Source organism: Ambystoma mexicanum, chromosome 1q (assembly GCF_040938575.1).
Source record: "Ambystoma mexicanum isolate Mex_15411 chromosome 1q, UKY_AmexF1_1, whole genome shotgun sequence".
Classification (NCBI taxonomy): Eukaryota; Metazoa; Chordata; class Amphibia; order Caudata; family Ambystomatidae; genus Ambystoma; species Ambystoma mexicanum.
Window position 1 is genome coordinate 1,481,840,983 of NC_090922.1, and position 12,394 is coordinate 1,481,853,376.

A 12,394-nucleotide genomic window follows, 5' to 3' on the forward strand; every position below is an offset into this window, starting at 1 on the left:
ACTTTTGTAACATGCCAAAGTGGATGGGGCATGGACCCGAGCTAGATTCCTTACGAGATTGACCCAAACTCTAGCAACACAGAAGCCAGGCCGTCTGATTGAGTGAGGCCGGATTGTGATGAAGCACGCCTCCCTGGGTACTGGACAGATCGTGGCGTGGATACATCCTGAGTGCGAGTAGTTCAGAGTAACAAAACTGCTTCAGCCACGGACGGGCCACTAATATTAGTTTGCACAAATACTGTCCGAAGACGTTGATCACTCAAGACACTAGTGGGATGGGGGAAAACGCATATACAAACTTCCCTTGCACACGAAACGCAATGGCCTTCCCCAGGCTCTTGGGATGGGGAAATCTGCTGGTTAATGCTTGCACCTCTTCTTTTCGCAGGTCACAAAAAAAATCTATTTCTGGAGTGCCACAAACCTGGAACACCTGGCGAAGTTATGCTGTGCAGTTCTCACTTGTGGCAAAAGCATAGCTCTCTGTTGAGAGTCCGCTATGGTGTTGTGTATCCTCGGAAGATGACAACGGAGTAGAAACATTGTTGTGATGCCCAGTGCCACAGGGATTGCGATTCTGCCAATAGTTGTGGAGATCTCGTACCTCAATGCTTGTGGATGTAGAACATTGTGGTAGTGTTGAACGTAAAGATCCACACCACCTTTTCCGCAGAGTAATGGAAGGAAGGACTTGAGGGCCCAGAACACTGCTCGCAACTCCGGGAGGTGCAGCAAATTCTCCTGTTCTGTCCCTAGACCCCTGGCATGAAGGCCTTGTGCGTGGGTTCCCCAGCCATCCAGGGAACTGTAGTAAAAGTGACCTGGTGAATGGGTAGGCAAAAAGTAGCACCCTGGACTAGATGGTCTTTTATTGACCACCAAAGCAGGGCTTCCTTGAATTGTTTGGTCAGAAGATTGTGGTACTGCTAGGACCCGGAGACCTGCACCCAACGAGCACCCAGAAACTCCTGGTGAGGATGCTGGCGTAGTCTGCATGGACAGATTAGAATGCACACCATCATGTCCAATAGAGACTTGTAACTGCAGACAGAAACTACACTTGACATGCTGAGCTGGTGCGCTTGCTGAGAAGGGTGGATACCCATTCCTGGGAAGGCATCGCTGTGCAGGAGAGTGTGTCGAGCTAGGCTCCCAGTTAGAACCCTTGCTGTGCTGTGACCAGGCAAGACTTAGGAAAATTTATGGAGAAGCTGAGGGACTAGAGGCAGTGAATGGTGAAAATGTGCTCTTTGCCCTCACGGTGTAAGGCGGTGCTTTTACCAACCCACCATCTACATATGAGTAGACGCGGATGCCCGCTCTGTGTAGATGAGTCACCACCAGAGCAATGCCTTTGGTAATCACCGTGGGGCCGATGAAGGCTAGAGCTTTGAATTGAAAATGTACAGCGCCCACCACAAACCGCAGGTAGCGGCGGTGTGAGTGACGAATAGGAATGTTAAACTAGGAGTCTTCTAGGTCAAGGGACACTAGGAAAACCCCTTGTTGCAACTGGGAGAGCACTTGTTGCAGTGTTACCATATGGAAGGTCTGTGCCTTGAGGAATTTGTTGAGTACTCTTAAATCCAAAATGGTCCTCCAAACTCTGATTTGTTTCCTTACCAGGAAATACCCGAGTAGACTCCTGATCCTCTGTGCGCTGGGACTCTCGTCACTGTACCTTTGGACATTAAAGCGTGTACCTGCTGACACTGTAAACGGTAAAGCTTTTCCGGCTTACCCACAGGAGGAATGTCTGGTGGCGTCTGGATAAATTCCATCGAATGTCCCTGTTGGAGTATGGACAGCACCCATTTGTCGTTTGTCCATTGTTGTGATAGCCTTCCTCCCACTTGGGTGCAGAAGTGGGAGGTCGGGACCCTGAGCGGGTCATGGTTGTTTGGCAGACTGGCCTCTGGATTGTGAATATCACTTGTGGCACTGTGTATCCTATAGGATTGCATTCTTCATCTGTACTAGTCTGTTGTCGGGGTCTTATAAGAGGAAGATTGGTAGGTGGGACAGTAGTCCCTTAACGTCTTGTTAAAATGGGATTTTCCTTTCCGAAAGGACTGGCGCACTGTTTCAGTGTCCCCAGGGGTGGGTGGCCGGGATATCCATCTTTATAGATTGTAGTGCCTCATCTACCTTTTTCCAAACAGGTCTATCCCATTGAACAGCATGTCAACAACTTTAGAGTGCACATGTGGGCAGAGGTTTGTCTCCTTGAGCCAGCCTGGTCTCCCGAGCTGGCAGTATCCTGTGTTGTCAATGTTAAATAATATTGTTGTGTGTGGTCTGATACCACCTCACCTTTGTGGAATATTTGATATATGATATGGCATTTATAACGCGCCTATACACAAGTGTTTCAAGGCGCGACAAGGCAGGGAGGGGGGGGGGAACAAGGGGTAGACAGACAACGATCCTACTAGGCCAGGTATCATTCAGACCGCACAAGTGCAGGGGTAGGGGAAGGAAAAAGTGCAAGGGGAAGGGGAGGGGGAAGTGCAGTACAAGTAAGTAGAATAAAATAAATAAATAGGGCCAGCTGGTGGCAAGTGCAAGGTTAGTGCAGACAAGTGCTGGGAAAGGGGGGCTGTAGGGATACAGAGACAGTCCCGCAGTGCAGGGGATGCCAGGGAGGCAGTGCAAGTGGAGAGTGGCTGGGCCCAGGACCAAGGTCGGTGAGAGTGGCCCATTGCTTCCTGTCATTTGCCTTCTGGAAGGAATTCCAGAAGAGGGCTTAACTTGTACCATAGCTCGCGATCACACCTCGTGGGAATTGTCATGGAGTTTGCTGCCTTGATAGTAGTGGTGGCTGTTGTGATCACCTTTTAGCCAAACACATCTCGACATTTGCCTTGTCTGGCGGCACAGAACAAGATCAAGACGGGTTTGCGGACCGTTTCTGGGCAGCTGTTGAGACAAAAGGAGTCTGGCCTTGGTTGTGTGCGTAGGCAGACTGGAGCACATTCAGAGATCCTGTATTTCTTGTCAAATCTCTTCTTTTTAGCAGGGTCTGTGGTGGGATTGGCCATGGTGATGAGACCCTCCTCCTAAATATCCCCCAAGAGGGGAATCAATAATATATTCTTTCTAGATGATAGAGAAGGCTATCCTTTTTCTGCGCAAGCTCAAACATTTTTGCGGCTCTGTCCATTAAGGTGTGGAGTGACAGTATTTTGTCAGGGGGTTAATGGCGGGATGCATTCTGGTTCGCCACCGGCATGGATGAAATCTTCATACTCATCCGTGTCTGTGGTGTGCACAGATGGAACATCCTCCTGTGGATCTTGGTCTTTGTCGGTTAATAGAAAGGGCTGTTGCAGTTGCCATTCCTCCCAAGCAGGTCAAAGGGGTTGGGGGTGGCAGAGATACCACTGGGCCCAGCTAGTTGGTGTTCTGGCTGTTGTGGTAGCAGCAGCGCTGGCAACCTCTGCAGCAGGGTGGACACTAAGGTGGTCAATGTATGTAGCATGTCCAATCCCTGTCCCTAGGCGCAGGAGTGAGTGGTGCCAGAGAGTTTGCCCTTGGAGCGGATGAATTCCCCTGAGGAGTGGCCTTGATTCTATGCCTTAGGTGGAGGCTCTTCTTGCAGAGGAGTGCTATGAGGGGACTTCACCTTTTCCATCTCGCCTTCAGAGGACTGGTATTGTGCCTCTTCCACTGGTGTGTGATGAGCTGGAATGACTACTCTGGGTGATTGTAACCGTATGCCCAAAGGGTGAGAAGGGCATGGTAAAGCTGTGAGCGCAGAGGATTGTGTAATAGGCTAAGAAGGAGTAACATTCATAGGCACCGACACGGATAGGAGGGTAGGTGGAGGGATTATCGTGGACATTGTCTATGACCACAGCAATTCCACAGTCAATGTTAAAAACAAGGTGGGTCTCGTCGACTAGGTGTGCTTCGTGCAAAACAAGGAGGGGTCTGGGAATCACTACCAGCACAAACACAACCCAATGACCTAATAACCCCTGGGAGAGACTCAACCAAGTCTTTAACTCACTGTCCCTTTCACAGACAAGACATTTCCCTGCAATTCTCCTCTGAACAAGAGTACCAACAGCAACCCCATACACGTGTTTCAGCCTTGTTGGGCATCATCAGTGAGGTGAAGCTGTGCCCCTCTAAGAACAGTGAGCAAGGGGTCCACGTCTGGATCGCCCTGGTAACTTAGGGTGAGACCCAAGTTAATTTTTGCAAAACAAGGAGGGGTCTGGGAATCTCTCAGCCCAATGACCTGTTCTTGGTGTGCTTCGTGGTTGAAGATGTCATTGACGAGGTGGGTCTTAGCTCGACACGGTTGGTGTCTGAAAAGTTGGTGCCACCGATGAGGAAGTAGACAGAGGTCTTGTTAGGAGGGAAGACATGCCCATATCCTTGGACGAAGAAGAACCACTGACCTGGGCTGTGGATGGTCTAGTAGGCCAATGGCGACTTGGTCTTGATCTTTGACAGTTCCTTGTGTGCCTTCTCACTGCTTCTGGCAGGCTCGTTGTGCCATTTTGACCTCTTACAAGAAGTGGTTCGCTGGGTAGACCTACCCTGCCTAAGTGAGGCATGACTGAAGCAGAGTAAGAGCTCTCCCGCCCCCCCGATGCTCAATCCATGCAACCAACCTTCAGTGACCATCCCAAAGGGTTTTGTTTGTGCGAGATTGACAAATATTCCAAATCTTTGATGACATGTTGCAGGTGTAGGCAGTAAAGGCAGTCATCATGCAGATCTTCATTGAAGATGTTCTTCAAGCCACAACAGGAGCAGGCCTTGAAAAGGACTGACAATGGATATCGTTCCAATTGTTACAAAGGTTGTCGTGTCAAAGAAGTGACGCTTTGCACTTTTTTTTACAATGTATAGTGCATACATTACTTGCCATAATTGTATTTCTGATGCTTGTATCTGTTTAGATTTACAGGCTTTGCATAGGCTGACATTGTGTAGTAGGCACAGAGTATAGCACATACATCTTTGAAGTTTGAAAAGGGATGTCGACTGGGCGGGTTTGTAATCTTATCCCTAGTGTGACATGGACTGTACCCATGATCCCACACGATCAAGGTCACTCAGATTATTTGTTTCTAACAAGTGTGAGTGTACGCATGGAGAGTAGGTAGTTGTGAGGTGTGTAAAACATCTCTGGTTTTTCCAAGAACCTTCAACGCAAAGAGTGGAGGACCCTTACTCAGTGCAGTCTCCCTGTGTGGTACAGGACATGTATATACATCTCTCTCTGCTCTGTACTTGTATTATATTCTGTTAATGGTACCCCTCGGTATATGTATATATGCTGTATATTTTGTAACTTACTGTGTAACTGCTGTTTATTGTAACATGTTTAAGAGTATGCACCCGGTTGCCCCTGGGCCTGGTTTCTGCGCTTTATAAATAAAATCAAAAGGGCGGGCGCATGTGAATCTAAGCAGATGCAAGCATCAGAAATACGATTACTGTAAGTAATGTATGCCTTCTGAGGTTTGTGGATCTGTTGAGAATTCAAAAAGTCTTTACTATTATTGAAACATGGATGGTTATCAATAAGCTAGCACTAAACAAATCTAAAACTGATCTTCTCGTTATTGGATCTTCACAGATATTTAAAAAATGTGGTCCTAGTTATGATAGTTTTTAGCTAGGAGACAAAACTATCATCCCATTAAAAAAAGTGAAAACGCTTGGTGTTACTTTTGACCAGAGAATATCTATGAAGCAACACAGGAGCAGTTTGGTCACATCGTGTGCTTATTACATAAAATTGTTGGCACACTTAAGACCTTTTATCTCCCAAGAAAACACAGATTATTGCTAGAGCTATAATAGGATCCAAAATCGATTATTGTTCACGTTTTTGAAATCCAATCTCAATAAACTTCACGTATGTCAAAATGGTGCTGTTAGAGTGGTTATGAAACTCAAGCGTAGAGACCATATATATATTTTTTTTATATTTTAAAATTTGTTTATTGGCATTTTATTATAACAGCAAACACCGCACCTCCTTCAGGTGCTAACTTTAGTATCAATAAACAGATTTTCATACATTTGCAGCAGCATGTTAAACAGTAACTTCGAACAACAATTAAGCATAACTCTCTCCGGAGTCAATCCCTATCTAGTTCCACAGGTGACCGATAAAGCGGATACCCATATCGTGGGAAGAAGGGGGGGAGACAAAAACCAGTCCAGGTGTCATTTTTCACGATGGACCTGTATGAGCTGGTGCTATTTGCTGCAATGGTCGGGGATTCTTCCAGTAGATTATTCAAGGGGGTTTATCATCTGAGGAGTGAAACAGTTTTGCCATGGTGTCTTTCCATGCAACCAGCGCCATGCTTGAGTCTTCGGTAGACCTGGTCACACTTTCCTCCCAGGCTTTTGTTTCGGCGTTTGCTCATTTCTCAAGTTCTTTACGCCACACACAGTTTGAACTGGGTCTATCCATTTCTTAAGGAGGTTCACAAGATCGGTTTGCAACAGAATTTTCTTTTCGGGTTGTCTCACCTTATAAAAGTCAATGGACCCAACACCACTTCAATTTTGTAAGGGCCCTCCAGACTGCCAACATTCTGTTCTCTGAGGTAGGTTAAAACTTGGTCCCCAACTTTAAAAGTCCTTAGGTGATTATTCTGATTGTAGTATTTGTCTTAGTTGTGCCTGGAATAGGTTCTCTCTAGCAATAGCCTGTAACTTTCCCACCCTCTCTTGTAACTGCCAGGCGTTCCAAGTAAGAGTTATTTCCTGTGAAGGCTGCTCTTTCCCATCCTTCCTTCAGTATATCTAGTAAAGTTTGTACAGGTCTACCAAACAGGCGCTCAAAAGGGGAAAAACCAGTTGAAGACTGAGGGGTGTTTTCAGAGGGTTAGTAAAATCCACGGGAGGACCCTATCCCAGTCTCTCTTCTACAGAGTAGTTGTCTTTCTCAACATCTGCTTAATAGTCTGGGTGTATCTTTCTACTAAACCATCGGTTTGGGGATGATACACTGCTGTTTTCAGATGGTCAATTTTCAATATTTCACAAACTTGTTTACGCACATTTGAAAGAAAATGTGTTCCCCTATCTGTTACAATTTCCTTCGGAATCCCCACGCAACTTATAAAAGGGAGTAGGGCGTCGCATATCTGCTGTGTGTTGGTCGACTTTAGAGGGAAGGCTTCAGGGTAACGAGTGGCGTAATCCACTATCCTCAGGATATATTTATGACCCCTTGCTGAGGGGTCTAAGGGACCCACTATATCCATGTCTATACGACTGAATGATTTGAGTGCTAACGGCATAGACTGTAAGGGTGCCTTCCTTACGTGTCGTTTTTTTGGTTCCCAAATGTCCTTCCCCTACTTGTACATGGGCGACCTCCAATAGTCTTGCAAAACGTATTCGGCACTAACAGCTGTTTTACTTCCTTGTCATCTTGAGATTTACTTATCCGATAATACAGGCCATCTTCTTTTAGGAAATAAGGGCCTTTTCCTGGTGGAGTTTGCATGGCACGCTCGCGTGGGTATTGTAAAAGAGGATCTAGCTCCTGCACCATGCGAAAACTGTCACCTTCCTCATCTAATTTCCAGTCCACAGACAAGGGTAAGGCATTTTTCACTCTCCACTTCCCCTTAAGGTTTCTTTTATGTGACTTACACTTTTGTTGTCTCTCTGGTGGGCTTAATATTTCTTGATCGTGAAATGGGGCCGTTTCCATCCAGCTCTTCCGCATTTTATTAATTAACTTAAGGAAATTAGGCACATCTGATCCCACTAATAGGGGTTCCGGAAGCTTGGGCAAGACAGCTGCTCTTATCCCTAGTTTCCCCCTAGCTACCTTTATCTGAATTTCTTTTGAAGGATAGGACCTCATCTCCATGAACATATCTAATGGGAATGTGTCTATTGGAATTGGAAATTTCACCTACCAGTTCTGATGAGACTGCTGTTTGGAGACTGCTGGAATCAACCAAGGCTCGAGTAGGTTTTCCATCTACCTCTGCATCACATGTATATACATATTGGCCTTTATTCGGCTTGGTTGGTTCTTGGTATTCGCCTTCATTCCCCACTTCAAATAGACCCACATCCAGAGGTTCACTTTCCCTTTTCTCGGACAGAGCCTAGCGAGGTGACCCCATTTTCCACACTCGAAACATTGTGGCCCCCTAATAATCCCAGTTATCTGTCTCAGATTAGATGGACCTTCACTGCCAGGCCTTGGTCAAGTATTTTCTGCATCTGGCTTCCATAAGAGAGTTTGGCCATCTTGACTGGTTTCCAGGTTTATTATTGGCACCCGCAGTGATAACATTAGACTTGAGATTACTAGTATGAGAAAGTCTACTCTGCCCAGCCTTCTAATATGCAGACGCTATGTTCACGGTCTCTGCCAACATGGGTCGGTGGTGTTGTCTGACCCAATATTGGATTGGCATGGTTAGTGCTTCTATAAACTGTTCTAGGACAATTTTCTTGGTCATCTCTTGTGGGGAGGAGGTTGCTGATTGCAGCCATTTTTCCGCTAGCTCTTTCACCCTGTAGAATAGTTGCCTGGGATTCTCATCAGATAATAACTATCTCACGGAACTTTATTCGATACGTTTCCTTATCGTGATCTAACCTTTCCAACACTCCTCTCTTCATATCGCTGTAGGTGGCATCACCGGTGGGGTTTGCGGCTTGGTATGCGCTTTGCATTTCCCCAGTCATTAATGGTGCAATATAAAGGCAGCACCTTTCTGAGGGCCATTGAGCATTCATTACCACACGCTCAAAATTCACGAAGAAATGCGCAGGATCTTTACCTGGAGTGTATTTCTGCAAGATTGCCGGTCAAGTGGCACAGCGAGTAGAGCGCTCGCTTTGACACCCGTGCAGAGCCTGTTAACGCAGGTTCGAATCCCGGCGGGGCCAAACTCAGCCTTTCATCCTTCCGAGGTCGATAAATGAGCACCACACACCGTGGGTAATAATAAGCAGCGCTCGGATACCTGAGGGTTTGTAGCGCTATATAAAAGCCTAATTATTTATTATTTATTTATTTATTGACGCTGGCACATGAGCCGTGTTTCTCAAGGTAGTGGCTTCCAAAAGCTGTGCTTGTTGGACCTGTAGAGCTTGCTGGAAGGCTAGTCGATCCGCTTGAGCCTGTTGGCTCTGACGTTGCAGAGCTTGTTGCAACAAGTGTTGTCCCTCACTTAAAGTTTTAATGAGTTCCTCCATGGCATTCTCTTATCCCACCGCTGCCACCAAAATGTTATGTTTTGTGGGGATAAGAGACACACGGAGTACTTTTATTTTGTAGAACAAACAGCCAACTATAATGAGGAAGACAGGGCAAGAGAATTAAGTATGAATTTAAAAAAAAGTATACTGTAGCTTTGAAATTTGGTATTCTTCATAACACTCTTTGGACACAGTTCCTCCCTTCCCTTCAACATTGAGCGTGGCATTTGTCCTTTAAAAATAACATGGGAGCTGTTCCCCCTCCTTGGCTCTCCACTATTCTTATGAGAGATCAAATGTTTCTTACAAACGGAATATACGATCACCAGTGTGTAGTTCTTTCAGGGGAGCCTCAATCGTGACCCTTATGTAGACATTCCCCTATCATGCAAAGTCTCTGTTCCAAACGTTGACATACAGCACTTCAATCTCTCCGTTTTCTCTAATATTCTATTTTTCTCCCCACAGTATTAAGGCTGCTACTGTAACAGTACAGCTTCGGGGCCTGTCTGCCGTTTAATTCATCTGCTTGAGAGGGCGTTTGATATCAGCTGTTCCCCTCTCATGGAGCCCCACCTCCCATGTTCGATCTCCACTTACCGCTGTCTTCCTGCAGAGTTTCCAGCCTGAAGCGCTGGCTTGGCAGACCGTGGGTTACGCCCAATACAGCGTAGGAGAGCCGTCAGCAGTTACGGCTTCTCTTTCCCACTCGCCGGGTAGCTGAAGGAGTGCAGCCACGTAGATATCAGCTGTGCCACGAGTCCCTTTCAGGCCAGTCTTCCCTCAGCAACGGTCTCCGCGGCCTCGCGTAATCAGAACAGCTGTGCGGCTCCTCTCCTCACGCCTCCATTACGTCGAGGATTTCCTTCAGTCGCCCTCTTCTGACTTGGAGCTCGTCTCCCGGCAGGAAATACTTTCACTATCTTTTAAAAATAACGATTAACTTCTTCAAAAGCACAACAGCGCATTAACACTTCAACTTCTTGTCTTTTTAGTACGCCCAGCAATAACGGACGTCCTTTTCCGAGTCCTCTCATGTTGTTTCCTAGCAACCAACAAGACAAAACAATCTCATTTGAGGAAAGGACCATATTGGATTACAAGGTTGCCCCCAGTAACATAATTAGCTCTTATGTAAATTAGTAAATTAACCCCCATTACAGATGCCCTGACAGTTCCCCCTTCAGAGTGGATGCTGGATGAAATCGCACCTCTCAGTCATGCACCAGCTCTACTGGCTTCCTTTGTTCATTCTGGCAGGGCTGCCAGCTAGTCTAGCAGGGCCATGAATCCTCACACTTTTGGCCTTTTCATGTGTTCCTGTGGTTCACTTCTGGATGCAAATTTTCCCAATGTTGGAAGCAGGACATCATTGAATTCAGTGCCTGGGATAATAAAAACAGTTTTACTGGTTTCTGAGTCTTTTCCAAGGAAACCAAGTCTTGTGGGGATAATATATTGTACATTGTATGGCCAAACCCCCACCCACATATACAATAATATTTATGTGTGATCAACAGCTGTGCTTTGACATTTGAAATTACATGTTTTTCTTATTTTAATGAACAGATTCACACGTGTGCAGGATTTTCCTTTCAAGCTGCAAACACGGCTCTGCAGCCTGCGGGATTATGTTTCAATTAATCTTTGGCATATACTGTGGGTTCATGGACACGAAGGGATACTGCAAAGTTTCTTCGATATTGACATGGGAAAAAGAGAGCCGCACTATTTCTTTCCTTTGTTGTAATTTGAGCGCAATGGTTCACTTTAAAAGGAAACAAAATCGTGCTGAGTGCAAACAGAATTATTTGCTCTTCAAGTACTTTATCAGTAAAACAATGAGATGTATTGCCTCACTTCTTGGCAATCAAATGAAATAAAGCACGCAGGAGTGTTTCAATGGAGTGCACGACTTTAGTGGTGTTTAAAATGAAATAAATTGCAATCCTGTCTTGAATGCTGTGCACAGCTTTTAGTCTTCAAATTACAGAACCGCAAATGTAGAGCTGTTCTGAATGCAGGTCATTCTCTTATGATTCAAATGAAATAAAGCAAATGCAGAGCCATTCTTTGGGTTGCAGTTTTTAAAGCTCAGCACACATGTGCCAAGTAATCCAAAGAACAGCTGTTACTGCATTGTTTAAATGCGGTTTTTGTTTGTAGTGGAGTTCTGCTTTGGGCCTTAAATGTACACCACAAAAGTACATGAAAAAACAGTAAATTGCATCACATGAGATTGGTAGACAGTTAGGCAGTTAGGCAGTGGATGGGCTAGGGGGAAGCAGGCGTGCAGAGTAGGAGAGGAGGGGTCGGGGCCATAAGCAGTGGTCGGTGTGATATCCACTCAGGTGAAGGGCAGGTATATTAGTTGAACAGCCAGGTTTTGAGTGATTTACGGAAAGTCCAAAACGGTTTCTCCACTCAAGTGTGTGTGGCAGGCTGTTCCATTGTTTAGCTGCAATAAATGGGAAACTGTAGCTGCCCGCTTTGGACTGTTTGACTCTAGGCTTGACTCGAAGGTGCGAGTATGCCACTCTTGTGGGTCTAGAGGAGGCAACCTTGGTAAATTTCTGGGAAAAGTACGGAGGGGCTGAGTTAGATATGCATTTGTGCGTAATCGAGAGGGTTTTGAACTTGATACTTTCTTGGATGGGAAGCCAATAGACAGCTCTACGGGTCACTGAGATGTGTTTGTGCTTTGGGATGTTCCGGACAGGGTGTCTGGTCAAAGGATCGACTCCAAAGGGTCGAATGGTCAAAGGATCGATACCAAAGGATCGAAACCAAAGGATCTAATTTTTTTTAGATTATATATTTTTTGGGGATTTTCGTTTAGTGAAAAAAGTGGTTTTTACCACAAAAACAGGGGTTGGGGGACCCCCCCTAAAAAAATAAAAAACAAAAAAAAAATTAAAAAAATAAACAGAAATTCGATCCTTTGGTTTTCGGTCCTTTGACCTACAACCTCCAGGCAGCTCTCAGATAATTGTTCTGGATGGTCTGTACTTTCCGCATGTTGTGTGTTGAGGTGCCTGTGAAGAGAGCATTCAGTAATTCTCCCCCGCACCTACCACATTCGGTGGCCAATTTTGAGGAAACTTTCAGCGGAGAGGAAAAGTCTGGCCGTATTAATCAGTTTGGTGGTGTATTCTGCTGAAGAGGAGATGGCGTTAAC